Genomic DNA, 22,587 nt, shown 5'->3' with positions numbered 1-22,587 from the left:
AATGTTTTTGAGAATGTTTTCCTTCATCTGGACTTGAACAAGCAGCTCAAATGCCCTCTCCCTCATTGCAGCATGAAGCATATATTAAATATCCTGCAGAAATTCATGTAGGCTTCTTCAAGTCCAAGACCTCTACCACTTAGGAGAACAAGGACCGGCAGATATAGGAACATTACCAGCTCTAAACGAAAAGATACTTCTTCATTATCTGAAATCCCTTCTTCACAATGCTGTGGGAATGTGTGCCTTGACAAGAAGGGCTGCAATCATTCATAAAACATCTTGCTACCATCATCTGAAAGGCAGCTGGTGGTGATCTTAAGTTGGTGTACCTTGCTTCCCTCTTTAGTGCAAATGCACCCACTACATCCACACATTATGGCTTTGCCAGAAATAAGTTTGGGTAGAGCTGTTGTTTACAGTATTAAACAATTTAAAATTGATTGTACGTAAGTAGTGCCAGTGCTTATTTTCTAAAGAAATTATGCTACCCACCAAGTTTGACAGGATTATTCTGGTCATGATGCAGTTAGAATATCTAATCTTTATCTAGCATCAGATGTCCACCTATTGAGTTATGAAGCAGGCTTCTACCCATGCTGATATCAATTGGAGCTTATATTTAAACTCAACAGTCCTTGTGGAAGATTCTCAGGAGAGCCTCAGTGCAAATCTGCCACGTTCGTACGTTACGTGTGACTTTGACACTCTGCTGAAACTGGGAGAGATCACAGACAGCTTCTGAGTTGATTTGTTTGCTTAAAAAGTTTCCCAAGTCCAGAGAGTGGCAAAACAACCAGGAAGTGTTTTTTTTCAGGATTTAATTACTGAACTAATCATTCAGCAGGTGCGCTCAGTGATGACATCACTGACTGGAAACTTTGTGGTCAACATTACAAGTGACTGAGGGAAGTTCAGGGACCATGGGATAGAACAAAGTGTTTATGGACATATGTCAAACCTGGACCACTCTGACCAATGTCTTCAGGCACAGGCTTTCTAAAGCAGATCCCCTGACTCCACACAACTATCTCTAAGAGCTTAAGAATTGAGTTCTCCATGCTTATCATTTGCATTCAACTGAACCAGGGTTTCCCAACATAGGGCCATGGAGCACTCGGTTAATGGTAGGGGTCCAGTGCATTAAAAAAAACTTTGGAACCCCTGATCTTAACAAATCTGATAACTCATTCGCTGACAAATTGTGCATCTGTTTGGTCTTGCAACCCTCCCAAATAGTGCAGTGGAGATGTATAGAACCAGCTCCTCCAGTGATCAGCACCTAGTTTCCCTCTAATCATTTTTCTAATCCCATGTATTTTCAGTGGTGTGGTGGTGTGGCAAGAACAGCGATATAGAGTGGCTGTTAAGAAGCGGAAAGGATAGCCTCACAAACACTATACAAGGACAAACCAAGAGACAGGTGTACATTTAAGATGTGTATAGGAATACGGTTGTAAATCTGTTGAAAAGGGATCACAGTGTTAGTAAGCAGACCTGGAAGGTTTTATATTGTCTCAGCTCAAGAGATGTCATATCCCTTGGTGACCCCTACTCATCTTATCCTGGCTGTTGGAAGGATTGCACTCAATGAGGACACAACCATCCCCCCTCCTCCCACTCCTTTCTGCCCTTCACACCTGTGCAGTTGGCTTTCCTCCTACGTTTTCTCTGCTAAAATGGAAGAAATAAAATTAAGGAGAAATACAGCATGGAAATTGGCCCTTTGGCCCACAAAGTCGGCACTGCCCATGGATGCAAATCCTACATTATATCCCATTATTTAGAATCCTGCCATTTTTTATATCAACTCCCCTCAAGCTCTACAATTCACCAAAACAATAGGGTCATTTTACAGCACACATTTAACCTACCAACCCAAACATTGATCATAGGGAACAAAGACATGGCAGACCAATTGAATAACTACTTTGGTTCTGTCTTCACTAAGGAGGACATAAATAATCTTCCAGAAATAGCAAGGGACCGAGAGTCTAGTGAGATGGAGGAACTGAGGGAAATAGATGTTAGTAGGGAAGTGGTGTTAGGTAAATTGAAGAAATTAAAGGCAGATAGATCTCCAGGGCTAGATGGTCTGCATTCCAGAGTGCTTAAGGAAGTAGCCCAAGAAATAGTGGATGCATTAGTGATAATTTTTCAAAACTCCTTAGATTCTGGATTAGTTCCTGAGGATTGGAGGGTGGCTAATGTAACCCCACTTGTTAAAAAAGGGGGGAATGAGAAACCGGGGAATTATAGACCGGTTAGTCTGACATCGGTGGTGGGGAAAATGCTAGAGTCGGTTATCAAAGATGTGATAACAGCACATTTGGAAAGAGGTGAAATCATCGGACAAAGTCAGCATAGATTTGTGAAAGGAAAATCATGTCTGACGAATCTTATAGAATTTTTTGAAGATGTAACTAGTAGAGTGGATAGGGGAGAGCCAGTGGATGTGGTATATTTAGATTTTCAAAAGGCTTTTGACAAGGTCCCACACAGGAGATTAGTGTGCAAACTTAAAGCACACAGTATTGGGGGTATGGTATTGATGTGGATAGAGAATTGGTTGGCAGACAGGAAGCAAAGAGTGGGAGTAAACGGGACCTTTTCAGAATGGCAGGCAGTGACTAGTGGGGTACTGCAAGGCTCAGTGCTGGGACCCCAGTTGTTTACAATATATATTAATGATTTAGACGAGGGAATTAAATGCAGCATCTCCAAGTTTGCGGATGACATGAAGCTGGGCGGCGGTGTTAGCTGTGAGGAGGATGCTAAGAGGATGCAGAGTGACTTGGATAGGTTAGGTGAGTGGGCAAATTCATGGCAGATGCAATTTAATGTGGATAAATGTGAGGTTATCCACTTTGGTTGCAAGAACAGGAAAACAGATTATTATCTGAACGGTGGCCGATTAGGAAAAGGGGAGATGCAACGAGACCTGGATGTCATTGTACACCAGTCATTGAAGGTGGGCATGCAGGTACAGCAGGCGGTGAAAAAGGCAAATGGTATGTTGGCATTCATAGCAAAAGGATTTGAGTACAGGAGCAGGGAGGTTCTACTGCAGTTGTACAAGGCCTTAGTGAGACGGCACCTGGAATATTGTGTACAGTTTTGGTCCCCTAATCTGAGGAAAGACATTCTTGCCATAGAGGGAGTACAGAGAAGGTTCACCAGATTGATTCTGGGATGGCAGGACTTTCATATGAAGAAAGACTGGATCGACTAGGCTTATACTCACTGGAATTTAGAAGACTGAGGGGGGATCTTATTGAAACGTATAAAATTCTAAAGGGATTGGGCAGGCTAGATGCAGGAAGATTGTTTCCGATGTTGGGGAAGTCCAGAATGAAGGGTCACAGTTTAAGGATAAAGGGGAAGCCTTTTAGGACTGAGATGAGGAAAAACTTCTTCACACAGAGTGGTGAATCTGTGGAATTCTCTGCCACAGGAAACAGTTGAGGCTGGTTCATTGGCTATATTTAAGAGGGGGTTAGATATGGCCCTTGTGGCTAAAAGGATCAGGGGGTATGGAGAGAAAGCAGGTACAGGGTTCTGAGTTGGATGATCAGCCATGATCATACTGAATGGCGGTGCAGGCTCGAAGGGCCGAATGGCCTACTCCTACCCCTATTTTCTATGTTTCTATGTCATTGGAAGAGGTGTATAGCTGGAATAATTTTCTGTATGAAAATATTGAATGTGGTGTTGAATCCATACAATTGTAAAATGTTTAGTTAGAAGATACAGAGTTTATCTTTTTAATAAGATGAGTCAAGGACAGAGGTATGGAGAGAAGTGAAGCAGAGATGTTCTGAAAGCTGTCTTTGGAATACGTGGCGTGAGCCATCAAGGTCCAAGAAGGCGCTTTTGCTGTCTCGAGCCAATTGATCCAAATTGTGAGTTTCTAATGGCCTCTATGTCTCAGAAATCAGGACATTAATTGATCAGTATCTCAAGAGATTCTGCAAATGCTGGAAACTCAGAGTAACACACTCACAGAATGGTGAAGGAATTCAGTAGGTTAGGCAACATCTCGGGAGAGGAAGAAAGGGTTGATATTTCAGTCTGAGATTCTTCAGCAGGGTTTATTCATCAGTCCTTGCTACCCAGTTTGAAAGGAATTCTGTATCGTCTGAAATCCAATTCTTTGTATGCTATAGGAAAGGAAGAAAACAAGGCATGCTAAACTGTTTCATCACTTACTGTCAAATATTGATTGGCCAGCACACTATTCCAGATTTCGGCATCTAGTTTTCAGATAACCAGTAATGGAATATCAAGGTCAGATTCACCATTGCTCTGGCATTAAAAACTGTAGTTTCAATAGTCATGCCAGTGTCGGGGGACATCACGTGATGACGTAGGATCGAGACGCAGGGACCCAGCTCTCCCGTAAAAAGTTAATAAATTAATGTTTAAATGAAGAAAAGTTAGTCAATACTCTCTAAAAGTTGCTTATAAACGACTCCGGACTGTGTCAAGCTATGCCTCAAGGAAAGAAGATGAAGAAAACTAATACCGGGAAGACTACGCAAGTTGGAACAAGAGCGAGGCCCACGTCTACCGAGGAGCCGCGATCTCAGGTACATTGTATCGCCGGTGATACTGAACAGGAGATGGTGGCAACGCTTGCCACTTCCAAAGGAAAAAACCATCGTGAACTGCGCAAACGCGAAGGATGGAGCATGCGCAAACAGGAACAAAAAGAACTACAAAGCCCAGCTACCACTGCAACTGAAAGTGATAGCGAATCGGAGGGAGAGTCAAATCTCTCGGAAGGATCAGCTGAAGGAGGTAAAAGTCCTTCTAGAAATATAGAAAAGACTTTGAGGCAAATAATGCGTAAATTAGACACATTAAAAGTAATTAAAAATAACCAAAAAAAACTCGGAAAAAAAATGACCAATATGGAGACTATGCTTGATAAAATGACAAAGAGACAGGAAAAAATGGAAAAAAGAATTACGGACTTGGAAACTACAACGGAAGACATGGTTGAAAGAATGGACAAAATGGAAAAGGAAAATACTGCTTGGACATCAGAAAGAAAACAATTTATGGAAAAAATTGATAAGCTTGAAAATCTCAGTAGACAAAATAATATTAAAATTGTTGGACTTAAAGAAGATATAGAAGGAGAAGATCCAATAAAATTTTTTCAAAAATGGATCCCTAAAAAATTGAAAATGGAAAGAGAAACTCCAATTGAGATTGAATGGGCGCATAGATCTTTAAGGTCAAGACCTTGAGCTGACCAAAACCCACGATCAATTTTGATAAAATGCTTACGATACCAAGACAAAGAAAAGATCCTGAAGGCCGCTGCCCAAAGTGCCAAAAATAGAAACGGGCCACTGATGATAGCAGGGAAACCAATTCTTTTTTATCCTGATATAAGTTATAACCTGTTGAAGAGAAGGAAGGAATTTAACCCAGCGAAAAAAGCCTTATGGGAAAAGGGTTATAAATTTACAATGCGTCATCCAGCAACACTGATAATTTTTTTGGAGGACGGAAAATTTTTTTTTTCCGACTATCGAAAAGCGGAGGAGTTTGTACAAGAACTTCCATCTATTCGCTAACTACACATAGAGGTTTCCAAACGTAATGGATTAAAGATGAAGATAGACCCAAGGAACAGAAGTGATGGACATTTATGGATATTACAGAAGAGAAAAGCAAAATTTTAGAAATACTAAATGAGCATAGTATTTTTTTTTTCTCTTCTTATACATATACTTTTTTATGTTGCGGGGGAGCTGGGAGGCTGTGGATCGGTTACTGCGGGATTCACGTGTGTAATCATGGCGGTTGCCATGACCCGTACAGCAGAGGGGGGTAATGTTGTGTCTTTTTTCCACAACATTAGTAGGGGGGTATTTTTTTTTTCCTTTATATTTTAATTTTTTTCTATCTTTTTGCCTGGATGAATGGTGGGGACACACATAGCAACATGGAGACTTTTATAAAGATTTCCCAGGATACCACGAAAGTGGAAAGATTAGGTATTATTATAGATTGAAAAGAAAAAGAACTTTAACATATATTTAAAAAAAAAATGAGAACTCCGTGGAGCATGTGGGGATCTTCCAACATCCAGGCATTCCCTTTTTTTTTCTCTTTCTTATTTTCTTAATAGGGATGTTAGGGGGGAGGGGTTAAGGGGAGGGGGCTGGGTAACACTTTTTTTTCATGCACATTTATTCTGTAACAATTTGAAAACAATAAAAAAAGTTTAAAAAAAAAAAAAAAAAATAGTCATGCCAGTGTTGTGGAATTTGGAGAGCTAAGATTTGGAATACTTGTAGAAAATGAAATGCCACAAATTTTAAAAACTGTAACTTGTTGTTTACTTTTACATTACAATGTAGGAGTCCACAGACACAAATACAATATTAAGTGCTTCGAATGGAGCACTGAACTGTCAGAATTGACAGCTATCAGTAAACTGAGTAGGATTTGCTTGATAGTGTTCCAAAGCACCGAGATGGGAATTCAGTACAGAGTTCTGGCTAGTCCTTCTCCTAAATCCAAAAGTCAAAATTTATTATTTGATTGTTATCAGTGTTACTTGTTAGAACTTGCTGTGCACAAAATTGCCTGCTATCCTTCCAGCAATTTGGCAGTTAAGCACTACACTGGTAGTGGACTGCTTTAGGTCATCCAGAGGGAGGGTACGTACGTACAAGGGTATCATTTCTACTCTTCGTACTGACTACACAACCTTGGCTCCATTTCTATGCTGTTGTCTCTCCTCCTCCATTAAAGTTAAATGTAAACTCCAAACTTCCAACTAAACAGATTACAGATGTATGCATTTGACGCTGTGTTCAACAATTTTATATAATCATCCCGGTTGCATGGGCTTCTTCATTCTTGATCTCACATCTGCATTTCTGCCCTAATCCTGGCTGATCAAAGATGCTGAATGATATCAGTGTGTCCCTAGCAACAAGAAAACTTGATTTCCTGAATGATTTCTTTTTGCAGCAAAGATTTATGCATTGTTCTGATTGGTTGTATCCTGGAGACATTAGAATGTAGATGCTCTTTCTTTGAGAAATTGTAATCAAGTACAACTAGCTAAATTGATACAAATCTTCATAATTATACCTTTATGGAGATATTGAAGACTTAGAATTATACTTGAGTCAGTTGTCTTTCATTATAATTGCAAACTCCAAATGCATTTTGCAAATTGTGAACTGATACCTCTTTGTATGTTCTTGCCCCTAAACAGAACTTATTTATTTTTTTATGTAATTCTAATTCCCTTTTCTTATAGTGCTCTTTCTCATGCAAATTTGCATGTGAAATTGAACACGGATGACATTTTATTGTGTAAATCACTTAGTAAAGGTTATCCTTTCAGAGGATTTATTTCTCTAAGGTGATCAAGAAGGATTAGTAAGGAATTACAGAACCAGAACTGCCATTTGTTTATCTGCCCTTCAGTCAGGGAGCCTAATAGATTTGAGTATTGTTTTTACGCCTTCTGTAGGCCAGCAGATTCGAGAGCAGTGAAGAATTGTTTTTCTACAGATTGCCCACTGACTGAAACTTGCTTCAGAACTGTTGTCTTTAAGGTATGTTTCAAAAGGGCCAGGCTGAAATGGAGGAATTTATTCCTCTTTAGAGGGACTGGTAAGCTGTACGTTGTTATACAATAACCAGAAAAATTGGAGAGGTACCAGTTGTTAAAGAATGAGGGGGTAAGTTAATTGTTAATCTTGGGTTGGGCGTGTATAGCCTGTACAAAATCTTTGCTAACAGTGTAAACTTAAAAGATCGACTTATCCCAAGTACACAATTTGGCACCTTCTGTACATATTGAGAATTCACTTGTTTTTCCCCGCAGTTTGCAAGGGCTGATTAAGTCCGCAGAGGCAGTTTTACTCCAGCTCCAAATCATATCTTTTAGCTTGTACAAGATCTGGTAAAGGTGCAAAGAAATTGTTCTTGCAGACTAATTGATATGGCGTGACATGCACTTGTATGAAGCGTAGTGTACGTATGTAAAATAAGTGCATTGAAACTCAATCATTTCAGGTTGGTAATATTAAGAAATGCAGAGAATTAAATTGAAAACAATATTCAATATGTGTTTAGTGCAATATCTTTCATTTCTTATAACCATGAGCTTTCTCCAGCTAAGAGAATATTACACTAACAAATCTAGTCTTCAAGTTGGTATGAAAATATTTTGATATCACTGTTTATTTTTTCTGGCAACAACATTCTTAATAGTTTGAACAAGCAGTTCTTTAGCACTAGGCCTATCATGAAAGAACGCTATAAGGTGCCATCCCAAAGAATAACAACATGATCTTAAAGCAACTACATGAGGTCTAATATTATTTTTTACTTTAAGAAATATTTGTCATGAAAAATTATAATTTTATTTCTCCTTTGGTGCCATACAGAGATGTGAGGTATAACAATGAAAAATTATTCTTTATCTTCATCAATAAAACAATGACTTAAGATTGTATATAAATATTAAATAAGCTATAATTCTATGAATGGATTAGTTCCAATATTTGGACTTGATCTCTTTGGGCTTTGCAGAAGAGGAAAGTAGGCTGAATGTATATTTTTAAGTCAGTTTTGATATTTAAAATACTCTCTTTTTCAATATGAATCAATTTTCAGAAACCTGTCTGCACCAGATCTGTAAACCTGACTCCCAAATTTGTATTATTTCTACTTTGTTGCTTTCTAATTTAATATGATTTGACAATAAATTCATATGGTCTTCACTTCCAAGCAGTGCAGAACAGACATGAACCCAGTCCCTGCATCTGAAATTCTTGACATTACGATCCAAGGGTGCAAACCACAGACATCTCATTAGAGTCTGTAGGGTTATTGGAAGACACATAAATGAAAGTGTCAACTCAAGTTTTCCCTCTGATTGAATACAGTTTAAAATCTGTTCATTTTCTTTGGCAAATCATTGATTGTACAAAAAAAGGGAGGTGATAGGTGGGAAGGTAGAAGGGGCTGAGGAAGAAGGAATCAAACATGTTGAGAGTGGACCATGGATTGACTCTACATTAAATCACATCCTGCCACAGTCTCTTAGGCAGCAGGATTTCCTGTGCCTCTCAGCCAATTACCAGAAATTGCTGCTCATTCTGGCATTGTGGTGTCAATGTCTTGGAACACATAAATGACATCCATGCACATTCAAGGGGAAAGGCTGCAGCTACAGAGGAGAAATGGCAATGAAGTACATCAAAGAACACACATATAAGGAACATCATTTCTGAAATGAATGATATGACTTGCTACTTTGAGACATTTGATTTTTGAACACTAATTAATTAGGTACACCTAATGCAAATAACTAACCAGCCCATCACATGCAGCAACTTAATACGTTAAAGCATGCAGACATAGTAAAGAGATTCAGATCAAATCTCAGAATGGGAAAGAAAGTGATCTGATAGAACTTGGCACAAACATTAATTTCACAGTTGAAAAGGGTGGTTTGACTTCGTTAGAAACTGATGATCTCCAGAGATTTTCATGCACTACACTTTCTGGAGTACAGTGTCTTCAATATTTCAGTAATATTTGAGTAACATTGTTTCATTAAGCATTTTTTGTTTGTTTACATAATTCATTCTGTAAGAAGTATGGGAATGGCATACGTTATTACTCCACCATGTCATATGTACAACAAAGTAGACAAAATGCATTCTGGCTCTTGTGTTTTTCTTTTCAATAATTTCTGCAGTTACAAAACATAACGTTGACAATGATCAAGTTTTAAAATCAATCTGAGATGACAACCTACATATTTTTTGAAGTGCAGCACATTTTCTTCAGAAGGGGAGAGAGACGTTTGAGCTTAAAAAATGCAGATTTTTTCTTCAGAAGGGAGAGAAAGAGACAGCCAAGTTTAAAAAAAGAAAACGGACAAAATTAACAAATAAAATGTATGGCCACTGGTTTGTAAACAGTGAACAACAACGATAATAATCAACACACACTAAATGCTGGAAGATCTCAGCAGGCCAGGGAGTATCTATGGAAAAGAGTACAGTTGACCCTTCAGTCCTGCCCTGTCCAGTTGAAGAGTCTTAGCCCAAAACATTGACTGTACTCTTTTCCATAGATATTGCCTGGACTGTTGAGTTCCTTCAGCATTTTATGTATAATGCTTAGATCTCTAGCATCTGCACATTTCCTCTTTTGTGATTGAACAATAATAATTTTTTGTAAAAAGCAGAAATAGCAGACTACATTGAAAAGGCAGACTGCTTTGATTACACAACAAATAACTGGATGAGATATATCGAACAAGTTGAACAGTATTTTGAAGGAAATGAAATAGCTATTGAAAGAATTGTGCTAGTATTGCTGAGTGCAATAGGTAGAAAAGCACAGTTTTCTGAGTTTAATTGCTTCAACCAAAACTGCTGAAGTAAGCTTTGTTAATATCATTAATGTAAAGAAGGAACATTTAGAACTGGAATCTTCGTTGATTGCAGAAGGCTTTAAGTTTCATAAGTGGAATTAAAAGGAAGGGGAGTCCATTTCAGCTTATCTGGCTGAATTGAAGAAATTGCTGCAGCATTATTAGTTCTGTGATAGACTTAATGGCATACTGAAAGATTGTGAAATCTTGTAAGAGAGCTTTACATAACAGCTTCAAACTGAAGCACAACTCACATTAAAAAGAGCAGTTGAAATTGCTGTATCAATGGAAACAGCTGCCAGAATTGCAACTGAATTGCAGTTAGGAATGGAGGTGAGCGTGCACAAAATTGCAATGTTTAAACAGAAATCTGCCTGTCCAAACAAATTGTAATACTGTTGTTGCAGGAGCTATGCCAGAGCAATGCAGGTTTAAAGACAAAACTTACAGAAAATGCAACAAAGTAGGACAGATGCAAAGAGCATGTTGGGCAGACAAAAATAAATGGACTGCACATGGAAAAGATAAAGTTAAAAAGTCAAGTTGCAGTTTCAAAAAAAATACTAATCCACATACTGTTGATGAAAAATGTGATAATGATGAGTGACATAGGACTTGGTAGCCTTAAGATTTACATAGTGAACACTAACAAGAGACAAACAACATGGTTTACAACAGAAGTTAATGCAAATTAATTAAAATTGAATTGAAAACTGGCTTGACTGTTTCACTCTTTCCAGAAAATGAGTTTGAGTGATATTTCCAAGATACTGAACTGAACCATGCAAATATCCAACTAAGAACTTATACTGGAGAAAACTGTGGGAATGACTTTCAAAACAGTGAAATACAACAACCAACAAGCCACATTGGGCATGTATGTGATAAAAGCAGGAGGGCCAGGATTGGCTGAGACAACTACAGCTTGATTGGATATCCATCCGCCATTTGCATTCACATTACTTGTAATAAAGTTATTTGAAAGTGAATTAAGAAAGGTGCTAGATAATGCCACAGCAAAGATGGCATTGGAAAACTCAAATATATCAAAAGTAAAATATTGTTGAATAAAAATGCCACATTATACAAAGCACATTCAGTTCCTTTCTTTTCAAATCTTTTTATTATTATTATTATTATTATTATTATTCAAAATACACAGGTACATCAAAGTAACAACACTTACAATGCCTTAAAAAATATCTTAAAGATTGAAAATTTTTGTGAATAAAAAAACCCTACTAAACACGAAAAGTGAGGGAAAAAAAACCCATTGAGTGCACAACCCCAGAGCCATGCATCATATAGAAAGCTTCTAAAAATAAAGAACAAATTGCCAACAAGAAGAAAAATGTATCGAAACAAAATTTACACTTAGATCGTGGAGGAAATCTATCAGTTAACTGAAATGATAGTAATGAGCAAATGAGTCCCATCTCTTCTCAAAATCAAATCAAGGTTCAAAGGTTCAACTTCTAATTTTCTACAAACTGAGACACAGCATCACTTGAGAGAACCATTGTGACAAAGTAGGAGCAGATATATCCTTCCATTTCAACAAAATGACCCTCCTAGCTATCAATGTAACAAACACAATAAAATGTTGGTCAGACAGAGAAATACCATGAATATTTTGAGGAATTATTCCAAAAAGCACAGTTAATTTATTAGGTTGTAAATTGATTCTAAGTGCTTTAGGAATTGTCGAAAAGACTGACTTCCAGAACGGTTTTAATATAGAACATGACCAGAACATATGTGTCAGTGTAGCTATCTCAGTTTTACATCTATCACAATACTTGTCAACATTGGGAAATATTTTAGAAAGTCTTTCTTTTGTCCAATGGTAATGATGCTAACAGTTCCATAAGTCATCTGTCATAAAGATCATTTGTCATAAAGTAGCCAATGAGCTAGATGACATGGAGGCTGAAGAAATTCTTTCCAATATTGAGTGGAACCCATGGGCAACACCACTGGTCCTAGTAGTCAAGAAGGATGGGTTTGTCAGGATTGTTGGTGATATTTTGAGTCACTATCAATCCAGTACTGAGAGTAGATCAATATCCTCGGTCCAGGGTAGAGGATATCTTTGGAAACCTTTCTGGAGAAAAACACTTCAGTGAAGTAGACTTGGCTGATGCTTACCTATAGATGGAGATGGAAGAAGAGTCCAAGTGTTCACAACATAAACACTCACAAAGGACTTTATTGCTATAAGAGACTTATTTTTAAAGCACTCTGGCAGAAAGCTATAGACCAGGCCCTGTAAGGCTCACCAGGCACTTGGTGTCACCTAATGACATTATTGTTACCAGTGAGGATGACAATGAACACCTTCAAAATCACAAGAGAGTGTTACAAATGATTAGAAGGTTATGGGCTCCGAACATGGTGTGACAAGTGTGAATTCTTTAAACAAAGCATAACTTACTGTGCTCACACCATTGACATACAAGGATTGCACAAAAGTCCTAAAGAAGTTCAAACAATGGTGGATGGCCCAAGGCTGAAGGACATATCACACTCCAGTCCTTTTTAGGATTTGTTAATTACTACAACACCTTCCTGCCACATTTGGATACTGTGCTCTACCCCTTGAAATCATGACTACAGACTGTGTTGAAATGGCAAAGGACAAAACAATGTGAGGAGGCTTTCCAAAAGGCAAAGGAAATGGTGACATCAAACTCGTTACTCACCCTTTATGCTCTACATCATCCATTAAAGCTTGCCTGTGGCACCTTGTCTCCACTAGCAGCAGCAGTATGAACACAGAGATGGGCTTTGTTTCTTACAGGACATGATTACAGGATGGAACTCCAGAAGACAGCTACTCATAGAAATGCTCATGTATTGTCCTGCGTACCCTTGGAAAAGGAAATTCCTGAAAAATTTACAAAAGAAGACACTCCTCAACGTATTCTCACTAATGCATATTGAAAGTCTCCCTCTAATGGCAGAGATGGTCAAAAGGGAAATGAGAAAAGGCACCACACTGTCTCAGGTGTACATGCAACCCAAAATAGTTGGAATGTGTACCAGAAATTTCAGTTCCCCCATTTTTATCAACACACTGGATGAACTTGTACTTGATGGGGTTGCCTAATGTTGGGATTAAGAATTGTTGTACCTTCTAAACTGAGATGTAAAGTGTTGGAGGAGCTTCATGCTGGTCATCTAGGTGTGACCAGAATGAAATTGTTGAATCAAAGCTTTGTTTGTTGGCTTGGGTTAGATTGGCAGATTGAGCAGCTTGCCAGCATGTCCAGAAGATGCCAAGAGCAGCGCCTCTCCATTCCTGGGAATTGCCTGCTTTGCTCTGGAAGTGGATTTGTGTGGTATTTGCCAGATTATTTATGGCTGCAGATTTTTTGGTACTACAGAGATGATCAAAAGTGATCCCTTGGACAGAACTGGGCCACTCTCCTACACAGTGGATATTAAATCAGATGACCTCTGGAGACGACAAATGAATCAGCTGAGGAGAGCAGAGTCAACTGTTGGAGAAGAAGGGTTTCCAGAGCTGTCAGAACCACTTCCCGCCGTCCCAGAGGCTCCAGAACCTGAGATTGTTTCACAGCTACAAATCTCAACCACCAAGCAGAGTAAACCCCCTTGTTAGGAAAGGTGTTGCCTCACAAGAGTAAGAAATCCTTCCCAGTAATTAAATCTTTGGGCCTGAATAGGACAATTTAAAACTTACTTTGTTGTGAATGTCTACAGAGTAGTTGTATTATATCGAATGCTGTGGAGGACCGGTTCCAGCTCCTACTTCAGGGAATGGATCTAAGGACTTAATTCAGTTCAAAATGCTGTCGTTTGCTGCCCTTGTTTGCACAATATGTGTGTGTCCTTTCCACTTTTTCTCAGCACAGTGGTTATGCTCTTTCTTCTTTTTCAATTGGGTTGTTCAGGTTATTGCTTTGTGGCTGTCTGTAAGCAAACAAATCTCAAGGTGTATGATTTATACTTCCTTTGATAATGCACTTTGAATTGTTGACTCTATATAGTTGAGCTGCATTCTATATCAAGTTGTAGTTTATAGCTTGGCAGAGAGGAGTGAGGAGTATGAGAGAGTTCAGAGGAATATGGCCAGACTGGTTTAACCTGACAGGAAGGTGACAGTAACTCAAATAACCACTAGTTACAACGGCAGTGTGCAGAAGAGCATCTCTGAACGCACAACACGTCAACCCTTAAAATGGATATGCTACAGCAGCAGGGGATCATGACGTACATTTAGAACACAAGTGTATCTTTATGTTTGAGAAATTCCATCCTTCATTGTGCAGAGATAAGTGTCACTCATGTGGCATCTGCTGGTATTGGTACAGCTTGTTGTGTCTTATCAGAACTGTTGACATCAAAATGCTGTCAGTTATTTCGGCACTGGGATTCCAAATTGAATGATATTTCCACAATCATGTGCTGCATGTTACCTTCCCCGTTTTGACATTCCTCTGACATTGAAGGGTGTGAGAGCAATTTGTAATGAGTTGTATAGCTGCCCAGTAAGAAGAACAATACTTTGTCTCTTTATACAGTCACAAAACAGCAAAGTGCTTCTGGCTGTAATGTAACACCCCATCCGTATTGTAGGTCGTATCCTTAAGCTTTGATTTGTGTTAGAACATGTCTATTTTCTATGGCAATATGTTTAATTCCTTAAAGGTGTTTTAGAGCTTTTTCTAATTGATCAGTTTTTAATCTAATTATTGGTAGTTTTAAAATGCTTCTGAATGGCTGAAGAGGACAGCCAGATGAGTTCCGTGCATGAGAATTATCGTGGTCCATCTATGCACTTCAATGCATCATTGAAGACCTAATCAACTCTCAGGGTCTCATTAATTCACTCCTTAATCTTCTGGGCCAGTATGTTAGGCCATAACACATAGGAGCTGAATTAGGCCATTTCGTCCATTGAGCCTGCTCTGTCATTCCATCATGGCAGATTTATTATCCCTCTCAACCCCATTTTCCCTGTAACATTTAACTCCATTACTAATCCAGAACCTATCAATTACTTGGCCTCTGCAACCATATATGGCAATGAATTCCACACAGTAATTATCCTGGATTTGCCATCTAAAATTGGAGAAGGTAAATTCAAGTAGATTGTGAACATACTGTAGATATTGAGAACATATTGCAGATATTATAAGCATTTTTCTCTGTAAACTGTGTTATGAGTTGCATTTGTGAAATTTGCTCATATATTTTAACAGGTCTCTCTCACTGCTTTCTCACAATCTGATTTCACATTGTTTCTAGTTTTCAAGAGTAAAATCAAGCAAATGACAAATGGGCATTTAATTTAATTCAATCTCCTACCAGGCAGCGGAGCTAAGGGTTACCTGTATGACATATCAACTGTCTCCATTAAGGATAAAAGCTCACCCTCATGACCTTGGAATTATGCATGTACTCAAGCTAATGTTTATTACTCAATTAACTTCAAAAGTAAACTAATAATGTTAATTATCACATTGCTGTATGATATTATTAGCTTGAGGTACAGTAATTACTGCATTTCAAAATGGTTTCTTTGATAATGCATTGGCATTCTGAAAAGGAGTTGCAAGTCAGCAAATAAATTCAGGTCATTACCAGAATGTCACCTCAGTCAGTAGCCACACCACCTTATGAAGCTGATCTGTATACAACTAAGTTGAAACTGTCATCCTCAGATTGGGCTTGTCCAAGAAATGTCATTTTGTATCACCACCAAAGCACTGGCCAGTTGCAGGTTGAAAGCTCTTCTAAATATGCAAATAAGAAATCTTATGACTTGAAAGGGAAATCTGGGCAAGGGGATGGACACCAATACCCAGCCTGACTGAAACCACTGTAATGAAGTACTGCTTGGCTGTGGATTGTGAACCGTCTTTGCCAGATTTCTCTTTCTATTCTTCGCAATCACCAATGCAGTACCCTTGCAGTAAAACCACCATTGTAGTAAAACTATAATTCTAGCTGGTGCTAACATCAAAAACCTACTTTGCATTTACATTAAACTGTAGATGGTTCAAAGCTTAGGCTTTGAAGAAAGTACAAGCCAGTTTTGCAAAAAACATTGAACTGCTACAAACCAAGTGGCTCTTCTTAGGAGCTGGCACAGGTGTGATGGGACCAAGTGGCCTTTGCAGTACTGTGAAACTCTGTGTATCCAAATTTCTAGTTTGGACACTTAGCTTTTCAGTGATTTCAAATGGGTCACCAGTAGGTCTGATAATGCAATATGAGTTTAGTCATAAATGCCTAGGGAGGCTATTTTACAGTAAGTATGTAGTCTGATTTTTGAACACATTTGGCAATAAGAGTCAAAGGCTAAAATTATCTGCACTGTCGATGCCATGTGCATTTACTTGGCCTCTGATAGCCTGCAGCTAGCTCATACAGGCCCATTTCAACGTGTTATTAGTTGTGATATTGACTTATGCTTTGTAGGTGGTGATAGAGGGGCGTTAACTGGAAAGCTTCCCTGAAATTTATTTTACAAAGTTTATAACATAGCTTTTAACATCATTACGTAACAGTGGACAAACTGAACAACAGTGGGCAAGTCATTGGAACATAATCCCTTCATTCACTTTCCCAGCCCTTCAACAAAATAAGGAAGACCGTAGCGGTTAGTGTAACACCATTACAGTGCCAGTGACTCGGGTTTAATTCTGCTGCTGTTTGCAAGGAGTTTGCGTGCTTTCCCTTAACCATGTGGGTTTCCTTGGGGTGCTCTGGCTGCCTCCTACATTCCAAAGACGTTTAGGTTGAGAGGTTTTTTTGCTCACCCTGGTGTAATTGGGCAACACAGGATTGTTGGGCTGGAAGGCCAGTTACCATGCCGCATCACAAAGTAAAAAAAATAAAATAAAGCTCGTTGCAAACTGGCTCAAACACCTACAGGAGCACACAGGTTTTTTTTCAAAATTCCTGGTTTGTGCCAGTTACGGTTGCTCAGTAGGGGCTAACTTCAAGCAGTGGAAGCCCAATTCACACTAAACACTTAAATAACCAGCAAGCCAGGGAGGTTTTCATCCCTCAGGCGTTCTCCGGAGTTCATAATCGATTCCATAGAGAAACTATCGAAGCCACTGTACCACATGCTCCATCCAATATTCAGTTAGCAAAAGCTCACTGGTATTCTGTCAACGTTAGGAGTGATGGACTTAAATGAGTTACATTTCTAGCCTTGTGTTTTTCCACAGAGTGCTGGTGAAGGTAAATAAGTTGTGACATATGGTAAATAAGGTAAATTGTGCATTCTGTTAGCAAATGGTTCATGCCTCAGCAGATCTCAGACTTGTATGCATGCTTGGCTAATCCTCGAAGTCTGAGATGTTGATCAGATTCAGAATTGGTTCCTCGTCAATGACATTATTTATTAGATTGTTGTTTTGTGGATTCAGTGCAGGCACGTCAGCTTACTCTAAGATATAGCAAAAATAAATAAATAGTCCAAAAGAGGAATAGGGAAGTGTCATGTGTGCACCATTTAGAAGTCTAATGGCAGAGAGGAAAGAGTTTTTCCTAGAATGTTGAGTGAGGGCCTTCATGCAACTATACCTCTTCCCTGATAGTAGTAATAAGAAGGCATGTCCCAGTTACTGAGGGTCCTTCATGGTGGGATGCCATATTCTTGAAGCACTGCCCTTTGAAGGTGTTCTCAATGGTGGGGAGACTTGGAGCTTATTATGGAGCTGACAGTGTCTACAATCCTCTGAAGCCTCTCCCAATCCCTTGCATTAGTGCATCCACCCAGACAGTGATGCAGCCAGTCAGAATGCTCTCCATGGTGCATCTTTAGAAACTTGCTGGAGTCTTTGGTGACGTATCTGATCTCCTCAAACTCCTAATGGAAGTATAGCTGCTGTCTATATCTTGATGGCCAGATACCAAATCAGCTGACTGCCTGTCCCATTGCCATGTTTACCACCGAACCCAGCCACAAAGGAGCGACTCCCTTAGACTAGAAAACAGGAAATGTGATGCCATTACTGTGAATGGAGGCCCTGATCTGGGGAAAAATTATCTGCTTATTTCACATTAATTTTTTTGCTAGTTTTAATGAGTTTTGATAATAATTATTTTAGATAATTTGTCTAATAATTGTATTTATGTTAATTATTTAAATATAATGGTTTTTAACTGTCACCATCAGAATTGTTCAAAAGCCATTGACAACCAGCAAGAAATTAAAGTCTGTCAGGGCAGCTCAGGCGTAAGATCACAGGATATAGAGCCTGAGGGTCTTTCTGAATTTTAAAGCCCCCTCCCCACCCTTGGGAGCAAAGGGTTGGCGTTTTTTAGTCCCTGTATCCAGAAGTAGTAAAATGTGATGGAGGCAGAAACTGCAGGTGGCAAGTTCAAATATGAACCAAGACATTTCTTCACGCATGGGTTACTCTTCTTTATCCTCTCTGACTTCTTAAATATTGCTGTGTTGTTTGATCTCAATACATGCAGCCGACAAGATTTTCTCACTGCTTTTGTATTCTGCCTGCCATTTAGCAGCAACATAACTCACACTAAATGGTATGTGTTCTACAACATAATACCATGACTTAGTATGATTTAAACCAAGAAACTTCATCTGAGTTTAAAACGCAAACTGATTTTGTGTTAATAAGCTGAAGTGGAAGGAAATGTCTGTTGTAGTGGTGTGTTGAATTTCACATCTAAAGATCTGGTTCATTGATCTGAGTGAGACATAATTTAGAAGTGAATACAGTTAGAGTGGTGCTATATTGTGCATTTAATACTGCCCAAAATGGATGAGTGCATTTGAAACACAAGAGATTATATTTTCTTTTAATGAAGCTTTACAGATCCTCAAAATGGATCCGATGAATTGATTAGTCAATTGACAAAATAATAATAATAAGTCAGTAAAGAGTGATAGAAGCAGATTCATTAGGATAGAGGCGCAAGAGACTGCAGATCTTGAATCCAGAGCAAAAAGACAAACGACTGCGGGAACTCGGTGAGTCAAGCAGCATCTTTGAAAGCGAAGAGATGGTCGACTATTTCATGTTGAAACCCTGCATCAGGATGGTACGTCATGCTCAACCTGTTGAGTTCTTCCTGCAGGTTTTGTTTTTGCCTCGTTAGTACTGTTTGAAGAATTGGACAGGTATTTGAAGGGACTGCAAGGGCAGGGATTAAATGATAATCTAAGCAAAGGTGTCATTTGGGTCATGGAGGTTTTAAAACCTAAGTTTCCTGACAATATGTGAACTAAAAAATGTCAATAATGATTTTGATCTACTTAATAAATAATATTTGCAAATTGTCAAATAGACATTCAGTTTTATGCAGTTTATATGTGATTGATTGTGAACTGTCTCAGTCTAATGGAATTCATTTCAGCCGTTAGTATCCTGCATGCATGACATATTTCCATTTTGTATTCCAGGCATTCCCAATTGCATCAGTATTTTCAATATTTGTATTGTCAAACATATGTTATTTATTTCAGGCAGGTGTCATCACCTTGTGGACACTATGTGTGTATATTATGAATCGGTTGCATCTTCATTGCAATTTTGATTGCACTTCTCTCCAGGGCTTTGTTTTTTTTTAGCTAGCTTGACATCTACAGGCAAGTCTCCCGTCACCATCACTCACAAATATCCTCTCTGAAAGTTCACAAAATGATATTTTAGATTTGTCGAAGGGATGATGCGCCCATCAGGAATTCTGTTGACAGTTTGAGGCACGGTGACTCCCATGATGATGGAAAGGCACAGCACACTTGGCCTTTGCAGCAAATCAGAATTCCTCTGCTGGGATGTCACCTGGTCTTGTGTAGTTCCGGCAAGGTTATTTTGACACAAGCTGTGTCACATTGGAACGACAACTTTGTGGAACATGCTACTGGTAGATTCGTGGAGGCTGAATAATACATTGAACACAATAAACTCACTTACCTATATCTAGAGGATGGACTGCAGCAGCTCAACAAGACCCCCTAGACAAGAGATTCCAAACCCATCCGCACTACCAATTGAAAATAGGGCAGCAAAGGCACACGAACTTCACTAGCTGGATGTTGCCCATTTAGTTACACATCATTCAAACTTGGAAATATTGTGGGCATCTCTACAGCTCAAGGACTACAGTGGCTCAAAAAGGCAACTCATCATCATCACCTTCCCAAGGCTAACCATGATTCAAGTGCATTTAGAAACATAGAAAACCTACAGCACAATACAGGCCCTTCAGCCCACAAAGCTGTGCCGAACATGTTCCTATCTTAGGACTGCCTAGGCTTTACCCATAGCCAATATTTTTCTAAGCTCCATGTAGCCATCCAGGAGTCTCTTAAAAGACCCTATCGTTTCCGCCTCCACCACTGCCGCCAACAGCCCATTCCACGCACTCACCATTCTCTGCGTAAAAAACTTGCCCCTGACATCTCCTCTGTACCTACTTCCAAGCACCTTAAAACTGCGCTCTCTCGTGCTCGCCATTTCAGCCCTGGGAAAAAGCCTCTGACTATCCACATGATCAATGCCTCTCATTACCTTGAAGACCTCTATCAGGTCACCTCTCATCCTCCGTCACTGCAAGGAGAAAAGGCCGAGTTCACCCAAGCTATTTTCATAAGGCATGCTCCCCAATCCAGGCAACATCCTTGTAAATCTCCTCTGCACCCTTTCTATGGTTTCCACATTCTTCCTGTAGTGAGGTGACCAAAATTGAGCACAATATTCCAAGTGGGGTCTGACCAGGGTTCTATATAGCTGCAGCATTACCGCTCAGCTCTTAAACTCAATTCCACGATTGATGAAAGCCAATGCACTGTGTGCCTTCTTAACCACAGAGTCAACCTGCGTAGCAGTTTTGAGTGTCCTATGGACTCGGACCCCAAGATCCCTCTGATCCTCCACACTGCCAAGAGTCTTACCATTAATGCTATATTCTGCCATATTACTTGAACTACCAATATGAACCACCTCACCTTTGTTTCGCGTACAACGAAACATATAGTGAACTGCGTTGTTTGCATTAACAACCAACAAACTTGAGGATGTGCAAGGGGCAACCTCCAAGGGTTGCCTGAACATTCCGGCGATGTGCAGGAATGCTTGACAGAACACCAACAAGCAACATACAGCACCTAAACCAAGCCTCATTTCTCCCTCGTATCCACAAATGGACATAGTCCTTTAATCCCAGTACAGGCCTTCAGTGGACACAGACTCGGGCCTGTAGGCACCCGGTTTGATGTCTCCAGCAGTCAAATGCTGGCTCAGTCTGCAAACTGCACATCTGTTGAATGAATATATATAAAAAAAAACACATATGTTTGAATTGATGAGATTAATGCTTATAATGTTTTCTGTTGGCACAACTGAAGTCAGCAGTTTTGCTACTTAAAGTAATAAAGTTCTGTGTTCTAAAAATTGGCAGTTTAATGCTTCTGTATTATTGATAACAAGAGTAAATTTAATTTGTATTTTTTTTTCTCTTTAATGCAAGCTCCATGGCATTTTCCATTATTCAGTTGTAAGTGAACCTGTTTCAGAAGTTACTATTGAATAGCAAAAATTAGACTGCACAATACAGTCCCTTGTCTTGGTAGACGATGAGCTAGAAATAAAAAAAATCAAAGAGTTACTGCCTCCTTGTGAAATTTAGCTTTTGCATTTGTAAGGACACTGCTGGATAATTATAAGCTTTGTCATTTTGAAGGGCAAACAATGATTAATAATTAATTTAAAAATATACATACAAGGCCATCGAATGAGGGAGAGCCATTCTTCTTAATCGATCTAATTGGTACAAGCTTCCCGTTCTCCATTTCTGCATTTAGTACTTCATTTGATAATTCATTCCAAATCTCAAACACTTGCAGATTGATTATTCTCGAAGTTACTTCTTATGTGCTTGAACTAACATTCCATATTGGTTTTGTTTCTGAAACTTCATTTCAAGTAGTATTTGGATCGAACATGTTTTTATTATATCCAGTATCTTTTTTTAATAATTTTTTTTATTGAATTTTCAAATGGTTGCAGAAGGAAAAAAATATCAACCCTTCCCCCCTCCCCTTAACCCCTCCCCCTAACATATCCCTGTAGAAAGAGAAAAAAAAGAGAAAAAGCAAGAAAGAAAGAAAGAATGCCTGGATATCGGAAGATTCCCACATG

At 39.0% G+C, this 22,587-nt stretch overlaps 1 protein-coding gene across 7 annotated transcripts in view; it reads left to right on the top strand.

The window, feature by feature from the left end:
* The window catches only part of LOC140713762 (cadherin-18), a 638,248-nt gene that overhangs the window by 279,603 nt on the left and 336,058 nt on the right, over positions 1 to 22,587 (top strand). The window contains exon 1 of one of the 7 annotated variants that reach the window (XM_073024254.1): positions 7,475 to 7,592. The exons of the other annotated variants lie outside the window; for them this stretch is intronic. The gene's annotated coding sequence lies outside the window, so the exon portion shown is untranslated. Of the gene's footprint in view, positions 1 to 7,474; positions 7,593 to 22,587 lie in introns of those variants that run through there. 7 annotated transcript variants of the gene reach the window in all.

Source organism: Hemitrygon akajei, chromosome 20 (assembly GCF_048418815.1).
Source record: "Hemitrygon akajei chromosome 20, sHemAka1.3, whole genome shotgun sequence".
NCBI lineage: Eukaryota > Metazoa > Chordata > Chondrichthyes > Myliobatiformes > Dasyatidae > Hemitrygon > Hemitrygon akajei.
Note: the sequence above shows the minus strand (reverse complement) of the source record. Positions and strands in the feature narration are given on the sequence as shown.